Here is a 12,983-nt window from a genome sequence, read left to right as displayed (position 1 = left end):
AATAACCACTCAGGAATGCTCCGCCTCTCATTGTCCTATCGTTAAAATACAATGGAAATCGCTGCTTAGGGGAAAACATATGGTCCGATGCGTCAAGCAATCTTTGGTGATCATCCATATGGCACAGGACATTTATGGCCTTTACACACATTCCTTTGATGTTATCATTGAAATCACATTCCTCCCCCCCCCCCCTTTTAGGGCCTGTTTTACAAGTGTCTGTTCCTAGTTTGCTGCGTAACAAAGTGAGCCAGGACTTAGGAGCGCCCCCTGGAACACAGCTGCCAGCTCCTCCGCCTCCTTAGACGTGGCTCTGACTTGACACCCGGGATCAGCAAGCACACCACGTTCCACAGCTACTGCTGCAGCCCTGGCAGGACTAAAAAGTCAGGCAGACTGGGTACGTCTGCTCCGGGGCTGCAGGGGGAAGTGAGTGAGGACAGATTTTCCACTCTATAGCCAGAGGCCCGTCTTACGGGAAATTTCAGTCAGTAAAAGCAAAATGTTACTGGAATGCCGCCTTCCCTGGGCTTGAATAGAATTATTTTATTATTATTAAAATTGGAGAAACAGGTGTGACAAATTCATCACTTCCCCCGGGGGCTTGTTCAGACACTGGAGACTGTGCAGATTGTGTCAGATGCGAATGGGCTTCTGTCTGGCAACGTCACCTGCAGACGGTACCTGTTTCTAATTAGCTGTGTGTGATTCCCCGCCCTGGGCTGGGAATTAGCAGCCCAGAGGGAAAGCGTTTGGCGATAGCAGTGATACGCTCTGCTAGATAATCCCTCCTTTGCTCAAAGGACTCGGCTCAGTAGTTGGAGAAGTGAGACTCCTCTCAGTCATAAACGGGGTAGTGACGAAGGGTGGGAGGACCCCAATGCTTTGTGAGTGGAACTGTGCAGCCTACACTCCCCCTACAGTGTGAGAGGCTAACAATAGGTCCCCTCCTGCCCTGCAGGGTGAATTCCATTGAATGACATTGAGTGCCTGTAAAAACAAAATTACCAGTGTTCCTTTAGGTGATGTGGACACATGGGTTTCATTCAGCACTACACCTCAGCTAGCAGGCTTCCTCCCTCTCTGCTCCAGCTCCCGCCACATTCCCCCAGATCCCAGCTACTCAGGCTGGGTACGGTGGGATGGATTTTAACCCTTACCATATTGACCTTGTGTTCTCATTGGGACAAGGAGCTTATACTGATCATGTGATTGCAGCACAATTCATTTCACTACTAGCTTTTATGTGACCCAATGGGCATTTCTGGGAGTAGGAGCTGGTTTAAATGAACCCCTGTCTTGCTTAAGAGGGGAGACATAGTCCTGTAGCAGCAAGTCGTTTTCTGAGTAACAAGCTCCTGGCTACTAGGGAAGCATGTTAAGGCTGATGGCACTTGACCTAAGAAGCAAGGAGGACTAAGGCAAGGTGTCTCTCCTGTTCAGAATTGCTTGTTTAAAGGGACAGGGTCAGGTTACAAAGCTACGGTGCAATCAGTAGGGTAAGGTGGTTTGGGATTGACTCCCTGACACTTGGTGGGTCAAATTCAGAGGTAAGCCAGAGGGCAAAGGGATAAGTTACACAGTGGTAAGCAGGTGTGAGTCTAAGAGTGACTAGAGGGAGTCTAGCTGGTATAACATCCATGCTGAGAGCAGCAGAAGAAGTTGTAGACTTACCCACTTCTGAATGTAGCCCGGTGTATTAAACCCTCCTTTCCTGTGTTGTTGTTGCTCACAAAGAGCCTGACTGTGGACATATACTACCTGTGAACCAGCAAGAGTTCCATCATGTTGGGGTGGAGGGAAGGATTCAGGGAGCCAAGCAAAGGGTTTACAAACTCTGCATGCCACAGCGCCCCTCACTCCTGGCCACAGGCAGGTTTGGGGATGATTTCAGACTGTGTGGACCTACTGACCAATCCCACTGCCACGGAGCAATAGGGACAATGCAGCAAGTTGCAGTAGCAGCCGCAGAAGGGCTGTGCTGCCATTTCACAGTCTGCAGGAATGCTATCGGCTTCTCTCTGAAAGAGCCCCGCAGAGCTCCCTTGTGCATTGCTTATTGGCTTGTGCTGTATGCAGGGTCCTGGATAGGGCCCTTCCTGGCTTACACAGACATATATTTTGTCTCTGCTTATTTTTTCCAAGTTGCTTGATGAAAAGAGAAACTCCACTTTCATTTTTATTTATAGTCCGTTTCGAGTCGCTTTCTGCTTCCCATGCACAAAGCACCAGCACAAGGCTGGGTTGTCTGAGTTGCAGTTGGTACAGGGGAAATTTTCTGTCCCAACAAGAGACTGCTTTATTGAAAATAAGGTTTAAACAAAACTCATACAAACAATGTCGCCATTAACATTACGCCTTGTCAAACATAAACTTGGCCCCTAAACTACCCTGATGGCATTATACCCGTAACTTTCCCAGTGTGTTCGTTAGGCTATAATTACCATTTTTGTATTCTTTATACCTGGCTCTGGAGCAGCTGATACCAGACACTTTTACAGACAGGATATTGAACGAGATGGATCATTGGTTTGATCCAGTCTGGCAATGTGCATTTTCCTATTGATATGGGTGGGAGTTATCACAGTGGGGGAATACATTGGGTCTCTTTATTTTAACCTTTTCATGCCCTACCCTGCAGCTGTACCCCTTGTCTCATTCAAGAGGAATCTGATTCATTCAGTATATTGACCACAATGTCATGGGAGCCTCTAACCTACAGTACAGACTGTGGATTTATGCAGAACCTGGAAGTCTACATAAAAGGTCAGGGGTATTTTTTAGACTTGGAGGGGCTGAGAGGGACATTGAGGGCCAGAGTCTGATCTTGGTTATGCCGATGCAAATCCAGAACAGCTTTATTGACATCAATGGAGTTATGCAGATTTAGACTGCCGCAAATGAGATCAGGACCTGGCCCGCTGTCAGGTCAAAAGGGTGGTATTCCAGACCCTACGAAAGGAAGTGGTTAACATTAAAGCCAACTGTGTCAACAGACTATATTCCACCTGGAGGAAGAGGGGTTCTACATGTGGCTGAGTTTGACATCAGAAATGTATAGATGCAGTCTCCTGACGTATTACCAGGAAACATGAGGCGAGACGTAACACGTCAATGGAATATTATTTTTGCCTTAAGACCACAAATAACCTGATCGTTGAAACACTGGCTCGGAGGCCGGGGTTTAGGGAGTATCTCTAATTACGAATGAGCAAAAGACAGCAAGAGACGAGGTCTCCTAGGAGAAAACCTGAACTATCTGGGTGCTTTTCCTAAGTGTTATCAAATTTACCCCAGTCCTCATCGTCATGGAAATCAAGCTGAAAATTGCATGAGATCTGGCTCGCCTCAGAGCTTTCCAGGGCTTCCTACATCAAGTTTGAGTTGCTTCCTTTCCTGGCTAAATCCAAGAGGCACAGTAGTGTTGACGACTGAAAACCTGTACCAAGAACGGATTAAATACTCGGATAAAGGGGCCTAATTAAGATTCCCGCAGGTCTGGCCACACTGATATCAGGGTCATACAGGCAGGATGCTATTCTTCAAGCACAGGACTCAGCGGCCATGCAATAGTATAATCTGGATAATGAGTCTGAGATCTTTTTTACCTCATGCACCATCAAATTAGAAAGATATGGTGCTTAGCACATGTTTCAAGTCCTGGCCAATCACAACTTTCCATATCTTGAAATGATCAATGGTCTCTTTGAGGAGGTCAAAAATAAACACAGCCCATGACAAGCCATTTACTTGAGAGGCAAAGCTGCTTCTCCATCACAAACATCTGCACTAGTCTGCCCAGGCTGGGTGTGGAGGCACACACCCTTGAATGGTGGCGTCAAGAGGTGCTGCCCTTTTTGACCTGAGTGGCTAGCGAAAGTCTGGGCCCCTTAGGATGTTCCAACTGGAAGAAGAAAGTGGTGATAGTCAGATATTTCTCTGATGCAGTTTTGTTTATTTATAAAGAAAGTAAAAAGTCCTGCTTCTCCAAATGCAGCAGGAACCAAGAACAAAAGGAGCAGTTTCCTAGCTTACAGTCCGACGTCTCTTTAGCCAATCGACCAAATGCTCTCTCTAGCTTTTTCCAGGATTATACTGTGTTCATCAGCTACTGCTTCGGTTTCTTGCTTTTTGCCTCTGTTCTGTGTGTTCTGCCCCCCACCCTGCCGCACCTCTCTCTCCCTCTCTCTATTTAGCAAAAGCCCTCCTCCCACTCAGTCCAAACCCCTGGGCAGCTTCACAATCCCCTTTAGTCTTAGGTGGGGGGCTTCTGATTAACGTCTCATGACAGTTATGTTAATTAAAGGATGCTTCCCCACCCAATCTTAGAGATTTCTGATTGATGCAATCACCGGTACCTCTCAACATTGCAGGGTAGTATGCCTCTGGAGGCCAAGAGGAATGATGCTTCCACTTGTCCTGGGGGAGCGCATTCATCAACAGTCCCTTTTGCAAGTCACACGCCCATCCCAATCTGGGCCCCAGATGCTGCCCATTGCATGGGAAAGTTGCAGAGGAGTAGAATCCTGGCCAAATCCCATCCTTGCCAGACACATCAGGGTCACGAAGTATTGTTGGCAACACTAGCATCCTTCCACCCTCATGCTCATGGAGTGCAGATACCCATGTGATGGTGGCCTTCTGCACAGACATGCAAGGCAGGAAAGACGCTCCCTGTACCTTCTGGGCTTCCACCCATGCATGGACAGCTATCCATTTGGCCCCACATTCAGAATGGATTCAAGCTCTGATTAGAAACATAGCTTGAGAACAGGCTTCCTCTTGCTCCATAAACTATCCATTGATCACAGCTGACTCCTGCACCCAGCTGCAGCCACTTCAGATTGTCTCCTCTGAAACAACATGCAATATCTCACCTGACGTAACCCTTCATCCTTAAGAGAGAGAGAAACTGTGGTTTGCTGTTTGTTCTGGCTTTTCAGCTGAGACTTTCAAAAATGAGGTCCTGGCAGCTCTGCGTGGAATTTAAAGACTGTAGGGCACTTTTAATCGAAATGTTGATCGTGACAGTGCAGGGGTAGGCAACCTATGGCACGCGTGCTAATTTTCAGTGGTACTCACACTGCCTGGCTCCTGGCCACCGGTCCGGGGGGCTCTGCATTTTCATTTAATTTTAAAGGAAGCTTCTTAAACATTTTAAAAACCTGATTTACTTCACATACGACAATAGTTTAGTTATATATTATAGACCTATAGAAAGAGACCTTCTAAAAACGTTAAAATGTATGACTGGCACGCGAAACCTTCAATTAGAGTGAATAAATGAAGACTCGGCACACCACTTCTGAAAGGTTGCCGACCCCTGTGCTAGTGTGTGCAAGCAGCTCACGTGTTCCCGGACGGGAGTTCCTTCCTCACAGCTGTCTGCGTCTCCTGTCTGGGAGATGCACACTGTAGCACAGCCACGGACAGCTGCTGTTGAGCCCAGCGCCTGCCCCAAGGGGCTGGGCTCAGGGCGGTACAGCTGCACTGAAGGAGCTACCTGGGCTGGACGCTGGCTCCTGCGAGCAGTGGCCCGACATGCAGGGGCGGCTCCAGGCACCAGCGCAGCAAGCACGTGCCGGGGGCGGCCTGCCGGTCGCCGTGAGGGCGGCAGCCAGGCTGCCTTCGGCGGCATGCCTGCGGGAGGTCCGCTGGTAATGCGGATACGGCAGCAATTCGGCGACAGGTACGCCGAAGGCATGGGACCGGCAGACCTCCCGCAGGCATGCCGCTGAATCCGCGTTACCAGCGGACCTCCTGCAGGCATGCCGCCGAAGGCTGCCTCACTGCCGTGCTTGGGGCGGCAAAAACCATAGAGCCGCCCCTGCCGACATGCTGCTGATTTTGCCGCTGTGGTTCCTGGTAGAGCCCTGCAACTCCGCGAATATCTGCTTTATATCTGCGGATATAAATTTTGTCTCTGCTCAGGGCTCTACACCCACAACTCGGTCATCAGAACAAAGGAAGGCAGGGGCTGATCCAGGAATTGAACTCCAAAGTCCCAGTCCACTGCTATAGCTACTAAGCTCTTCTTCCTACCGTCTGAGCAAATTTTTGTATTAATTAAAAAAAAAAAAAGTTTTGACTAATGAAATGAAAAAGGAGGATATTCGATAACAATGAAAATGCTGATGCATGGGCAGGGAACAATACTTTTAAAGTTGCTAAAAAGTCTAAATTGAGCTTTCAAAATATTTCGTTGCTTTCCATAGCTGTTGGTTGGGGTCGGGTGGCTGAGATTTGTTTGGACAGGATGTCCAGGAAGGCTCTCTCAAAGTGGAGAGCTGGCCTGCCTAGGAAAGAGAAAACAAAAGGAAAAGAATATTGGAAAGTACCAGAAACTAATTTAAAAAAAAATGTCTTATGGAGGGGCTTTTGACCTGCGATTTCCCAGGTTGCTGAGTTTTTGGACTGCGCCTGAGCCAGATATTACAGTGTTGCATTTCTCCCTACATATACAGAACAGCACGGCACTTCCCTGATTACACAGCCTTGTCTGTTTCCTCTATAGGGCCGAGTGGGATTTTTCCGTTCCACATTATCATTCCTAACTGGCTGCAGTGATTTTCCCTGAGCTGCTGAATGTACATTCAAGTACATTCCAAAAGCAAAGGAAAGGAGCATGACAAGGCTTGGGGGGCTGCCTGCCAATATTTTAAAAGCTGGGTATACGGGTACAGTTCTTGGTCCTTTGCAAGTGGGCGAGGAGGAGAGTCCCAGTGCAGCTCAGAGTAGGAATTTGGGAATTGTGTGCTTGGAGAGCTATAAAGTTCTTTCAAGGTCTCTGGCACGTCAGACACTGATATACATTTCAAACTTATCTCCAGCTTAATGAAGTTCTTTGACCTGTGCTTGGAAATGCCACTGTTCATTGAGCGGAGTGCTAGGGGATAGAAAAGAGCACTCTGGTCTGTGACACCATCTAGGGAGGAAAACAGGGCTAAGCGTATGTCTACGCAGCAGCTAGGAACAAGTTTCCCAGCCCAGGTAGCAGAGGCACCGACTTCCCCAGTTCCCGGGGGGTGCTCGAGCCCTGCTATGCCCCATGTCCCCACCCTCCACCTCTTCCCCCAAGCCCTCACCCCTGCCCCGCCTCTTCCCGCCCCGCCCTGCCTCTTCCCCCCTAACCCCACCCCGTTCTGCCCCATCCCCCCACCTCTTCCTGCCCCGGCTCCTCCCCCTCTCCCCCAGCACCTCCTGCATGCTGCTGAATAGCTAATCGCGAAGGGCAGGAGGCGCTGGGAGGGAGGGGGAGGAGCTGATCCAAAGGGCTGCTGGTGGATGCAGAGCACCCACCATTTTTTCCCCCTGGGTGCTCCAGCCCCGGAGCACCCCCAGAGTCGGTGCCTATGCCAGGTAGATACACATGTACTAGCTCTGTTTGACATGCTAAAAATAGCAGCGTGGATGCGACGGCATGGGCCCAGCTTGGGATAGGCACCTGAATATGTACCCAGTGGGGCTGGGCAGGCTTATACTTGGGGTGGTTTGGCCAAGTCACCCCTTAGGGTGCTGAAGCTACCCTGCTATTTTCAGTGCACTAGTTCTTCAAACTTAGAACAAGAGGTAACGGGGACACTGCAATCATGCTGGAGCGGCCAAGGCTGTCTATTTAATGAGCCTCTCACAAACCCGCTAATCTCAACTGTATTTAATGATCATTGGTTTGGCCCCCATCCACACAGTCTGAACAGCATGTGCTGGATGGCGGGCTGCAGACACATCTGAATCATCTTTAAACATGGTTCCTTCGGGATGGGAGAAAGGGGGACCTTTGAGCCTTCTGAATCAGTCTCATAAATCTCCCAGAGGTTCTCAGATGGGAACAGACCCGCAGGCATATGGCCGCAGTGAGCAAGGTGATATCATCATGTAACCCAATGCACACTCTCACTTCCTCTTGGATCTAACTGCCATGTGGGGGGGACTGATCTCACCCGGCAAGAATCCCAGTTACAAATAGATTTTCACAATGTTGTGACAGACAGTAAGTCATCTCTGAGAATGTTTACCCCTGAATTCCACAGGCCGGATTAGTTCAGCTCCCTTCAGGCATAACTGACAACTTCCGGGAATCACACGTTGCTAAGGAAGATGCTGGCAGCACATATTGGGGGGCCGGAAGAGGGATTCACTCCTTCTTGAGCATCACTCCAGGGGTCAGACTGGAGGGCCAGAGGACAGCTGAAGAGCTTAATACAGCTGGCTGCAAGGACGTGTTAGCAAGATCCGACAGCCAGATCTGTAGCTTCGAAGCAGCATTCTATCCCCCAGACTGATCCTCTAAGAGGTCTGGAAAACCTAGTGGGTAGAGGATGGATGCATTTGAAAAGAGATGATATTAGGCTTTGCCTATGTTACAAAGTTGTGCCACGTTAACTATAGTGGGATAGTTAAAGTGGCACAATCCCCTAATTTGGGCACAGTTCAATTTAGATTGTAAACTCTTTGGCACAGGGATTGTCCTTTTGGTCTGTGTACAGCACCTAACACTGTGGGGTGCTTTTCCATGACTGCAGCTCCTAAGCACTATGGTAATGCTATTAATAATATTGGTATATTGCTACAGCTATTCTCACATCGGAAGGGGAATAATTATAGGGGTATAAGGTACTTTTTAACTGGTATATCTGTGCTCACACTAAGGCTTTTTCCAGTATAAATGTCAGTAAAAAAACAAAAACACAAAAAACCTTACACCCCTAAGCAAAATAGTGATAATGTTAGAACTGGTCTAAGAGACAGAGGGGCGTGGAAGAGGATGGATGTGTTGGGGGCAGCTATTTGAATTGCTAAGAGAGAATTAACAGGTGGAAAGTGCTTTAATACAAGTGCTTTAATAGTATCTATGGCCTGAGGCTCTCACAGCGCTGAATGCGATTACCACCATGTTACCAATGGAAACTGAGGCAGACAGCGGCTAAGTGACTTGCCCAAGGTCAAACTTGAAGTCTGTGACTAAGGCATGGTGATTGGGTTTCTAAACCCCACACCAAAGCAGCCATGAAGGGTTAATGGACGGAATATTTACTTCCCCAGCTGTGACCATGTGGCTGACTAGCAACAGCTGGGCTAAAAGGCTGCAGCTCAGAGGTGGCTGCCAGAGAGGCACAGGGGACTATCTTAAGGAGGTTCCTCAAGATTAGCCTGGCAAGCAGCCACTTAAGGATCAGACACAGAGGCCTGCCACAGGGGTAATGGCACAAGGGAGGTTTCTTTCCCTTCTACCTGACAAAGCAGGGACGAGAAGGGATTTTAAAGGGTCACTGTTTCACGGTAACTCCTTACATAAGGGGTGAAGGAACAAGCCCCTTCACAGCCAAGAATAGAATTGAGTTCTATCAGCACCCAAGATTGTGTCTCCGCTACAAGACCATCCTTCCTTGCCTTGAGAACCTTAGATTAAAATGTGCTGGTTTAAGCACAAAGTAGAGCTGCTGGTAGGAAAATTTCTGTCGAAACAAAATTGTAATTGAAAAACAGAAACAGTTCATTACAAAAATATTTGTAGATTCCACCCCCTTCCCATTTTCCAATCTGCTCTAATGCAAGAGATTATTCTTACTAATGACCAACAATCAAATTTAGGTCCCAAACTTGTAAACACTCACATAAGGGGTTAACTTTAAGCATATGAGCAGTTCCATCAGGAAATCCAGCTGGCCCCCTGGTGCCACATGAACCAAGGGAGGCTCAGAAACAAGGGAGAATTGAGCTCATAGATTTCAAAGGGACCATTATGATCATCAAGTCTGACCTCCTGCATAACACGGGCCATGGAGTTTCACCCAGTAATTGTTGCATAGGGGACAACAACCTGTGCTTGAAAATACGACTCTGTACCTCTGTAATCTTTGTAATCCGGTTTACCACATTCATCATCATGGTATCTGAGTGCCATGGAAGAATAAAACATTACGGATCTGACAGACTCTTGGTCTGGTGTCCCTGGTGCTTTTTAAACTAACCCTCCCCCTCTCTCCCTCACAACTCATTCTAAAGAGACAGTATCAGGCAACCGTGGCGTTCGGGCTCTTCTCGAGTCTCAGATATATTTATCACTTCTTTTTTTGTTGTCGTTAATGCTGGACTAATTTCTTTGGAAAAAGATGTTGTCATTCCAAGAAGAACCATCTCCGTAAATATTTACAATGAGTGAAAAATGTGCCAAAGGTACCAGGAATCTGGCCAGTTGGCAAACGGTCCTTGGTCCATCTGGAAGACAAGTATAAACAGTGCAGATAGCAAAACCTATAGTTAAGGTTGCCCATTAAAAGACCCCATTTTCGGTTGCATGTAACTTTGCCAAATTGTAACTGTATGGGCTGAAATTTTCCATGTTGGGTGTCTGTCTCTGGTGGAATTTTGGGGGAAAGTCTGAACTAAAACAGTTCAGCTGTTTCTGGGAATGAGATCTGAGGGGAAAAAATCCACTGTTTTGCACGTTCTAATAATATTCTTTCAACCGTTCCAGGGTTTAGATGCAGGGCATTAATAAATGCATGGGGCCGCATATCGACTGATGGGGATAAAGAGAAACACTCAATAGATGCCTGAATGAGGCAGGGTCTTGTGGTGGGGGAGAACAACTGGATGTGATCACATAATTGAAGTATTGTAATTTATACGCACAAAGAGGCTGCATTGAGGCTGCACAGGCAACCTTATTTGATGCTAGAGTGCTCAATTCACTTTTTAAAAATAGGTTTCAGAGTAGCAGCCGTGTTAGTCTGTATCCGCAAAAAGAACAGGAGTACTTGTGGCACCTTAGAGACTAACACATTTATTTGAGCATAAGCTTTCGTGGGCTACAGCCCACTTCATCGGATGAATGCATCCGATGAAGTGGGCTGTAGCCCACGAAAGCTTATGCTCAAATAAATGTGTTAGCCTCTAAGGTGCCACAAATACTCCTGTTCTTTTTTAAAATAGTGTTCCTGATTCATGAGGACGGTGTGCTGATACAAAGTACGCATATGCCTTATTTTACTGGCCACCTAAGCTAGGTTTAAAATTTTTTATATCAGAGTGGTACAAAGCAGCAAAAGCATACCAGTGAAACTGACTCTTTGTATGTATTGCCAGTTATTAGCCAGATGCTCAGCTGATTTAGCTGGGGATTGGTCCTGCTTTGAGCCAGGGGTTGGACTAGATGACCTCCTGAGGTCCCTTCCAACCCTGATCTTCTGTGATTCTATGTAAATGGACCTAGCTCCATCGACTTCAGTGGAGTTGGGCCAGTTTACATCACCTGAGGATCTGGTGCTATTTATTGTTTCCTCCTAGGGCCTGATACATCACTGCGTTATTCGGATGTGACATGGAGAATCACCCCTAATACCTCTACCCGGGTTGTCACAGCTTCTGCCGTCCCTCAGTCCTTGCCTGTCCGAGTTGAAAAAAACCCATTCGGAACCACAAGAATCAAAATACGCTTAATTTTACACCACTTCAAATCACTTCCCAGGTGGCTTCAGCCTCCCGATTCTTTGTGAAAGATCAAGGCTGATATTGGTTGCTCTGCCACATGCTGTGGGATGGATCTCTTCTGTTTGAAATGGTCCTGCCTTTCTTGGCTGTTGTGCATGCTACCAATGAGATGTAGCAAGACTGAGCTGTCTGAAGCAAACAGAATAGATTCATGTTTACCCCAATGTACAGTTCAACTGTACAACCCACCAACATTGGCTTTGGATTTGGTCCCATTTTTTCCCTCTTGTTTACTAAGTGAAGGTGGCTTGGGGGTCAGCTAATTCCACTCTGGTTTCATCTTCACAGCAGAGCTTTTGTTCATAGCCAAAAGCTGAATAATCTTCTCCTGCAATCAGGAGCACAATCGGCTTGAGGGAAGCACGCATGTAAATCAGAATTTCCCTGGCTCCCCATCTCCTCTTACCGCATTCGTTTAGAAACAACACTGTGGGGTCCCCTTCTTGGCTTTGTCCAGCATTTCTAATGACTGGAAGAGGTTGGATAGTCTCTCATAGAGGAGATATTTGATATAAATGGACTTATGTCATTTAGAGAGCTCTGTAGTGAATTCATTATCCCTAGATGTCACTTCCTAGCAGTTCAGCCTACTGGACACTTGAGCTAAATTGCCTTTTAATGAAGATTTTGGCTTGTTACATTCAACCGCATTGACACTGAACACAAATACAGTTCCAGCGGGTTGGGCTCTCTTTTTGGATGTGACATCATTTTAAATTCTCTATTTCAGTTCATGCAGAGAAAAATTAGGAGAGAAATGGGGAAGGGGGCTCAAAAAAGAAAAAAAGATCCCAGTGGGAGGGTTTAAGTGGGACATAAGAGATACATGGGCCTTGTTCTGGTCCTCTGCACAGGGGTGAATTTCACCCAATGTTGATAATGTTTGAACAATTTGGGACATACAGTTCAGGTTCTTTTCTTAAATATGTGTAGTCTCCTCTTCTTCTGTTCCTTCTCTCTTTGTATGGTTAGTTGGTGGTTTCTCCCTCTGAAAGTTCTCCCGTGTCAAGCCCTTTAAGTCGCCATGAAGATCATCATCCTGTTGATTTCACGGTCAGTCCTTTTTATTCAGAAATGCTTCCTATACAGATAAACACAGCCGGCTGGGAGCCAGGTGAAAGATCCTTCAGTGACACACACGCCACCTTCTGTCTTCTGAAGATTTTACATTTGTTCTTTCTTTGTTGTTGCTTTTTGGCCTGTTCATCTGAAATAAAAGTCATGAAAACTGAAAATACGGAAACACACAAGGCTCAGGAGGGGGAGAGAAAGGTGGTCCTGCAGTTAAAGCACTAGACTTCGAGTGCCTCCTGACCGTTGGCTTCAATTCCTCCTGCACAGTTTTTGTACCTTAGCTAACTCACTTCATTTTTCTATGCCTTTGTTCCTTACCTGTAAAGCAGGGATATTAATGCTTTCTTTAACCCCTCTCTATTCAATTCTAAGCTGTTGTGGCCGGGACTGTTCCTATATGCATGCAAAGCATCTAA

Source organism: Emys orbicularis, chromosome 18 (assembly GCF_028017835.1).
Source record: "Emys orbicularis isolate rEmyOrb1 chromosome 18, rEmyOrb1.hap1, whole genome shotgun sequence".
Lineage (NCBI taxonomy): Eukaryota > Metazoa > Chordata > Testudines > Emydidae > Emys > Emys orbicularis.
This window is presented reverse-complemented; position numbering follows the sequence as displayed.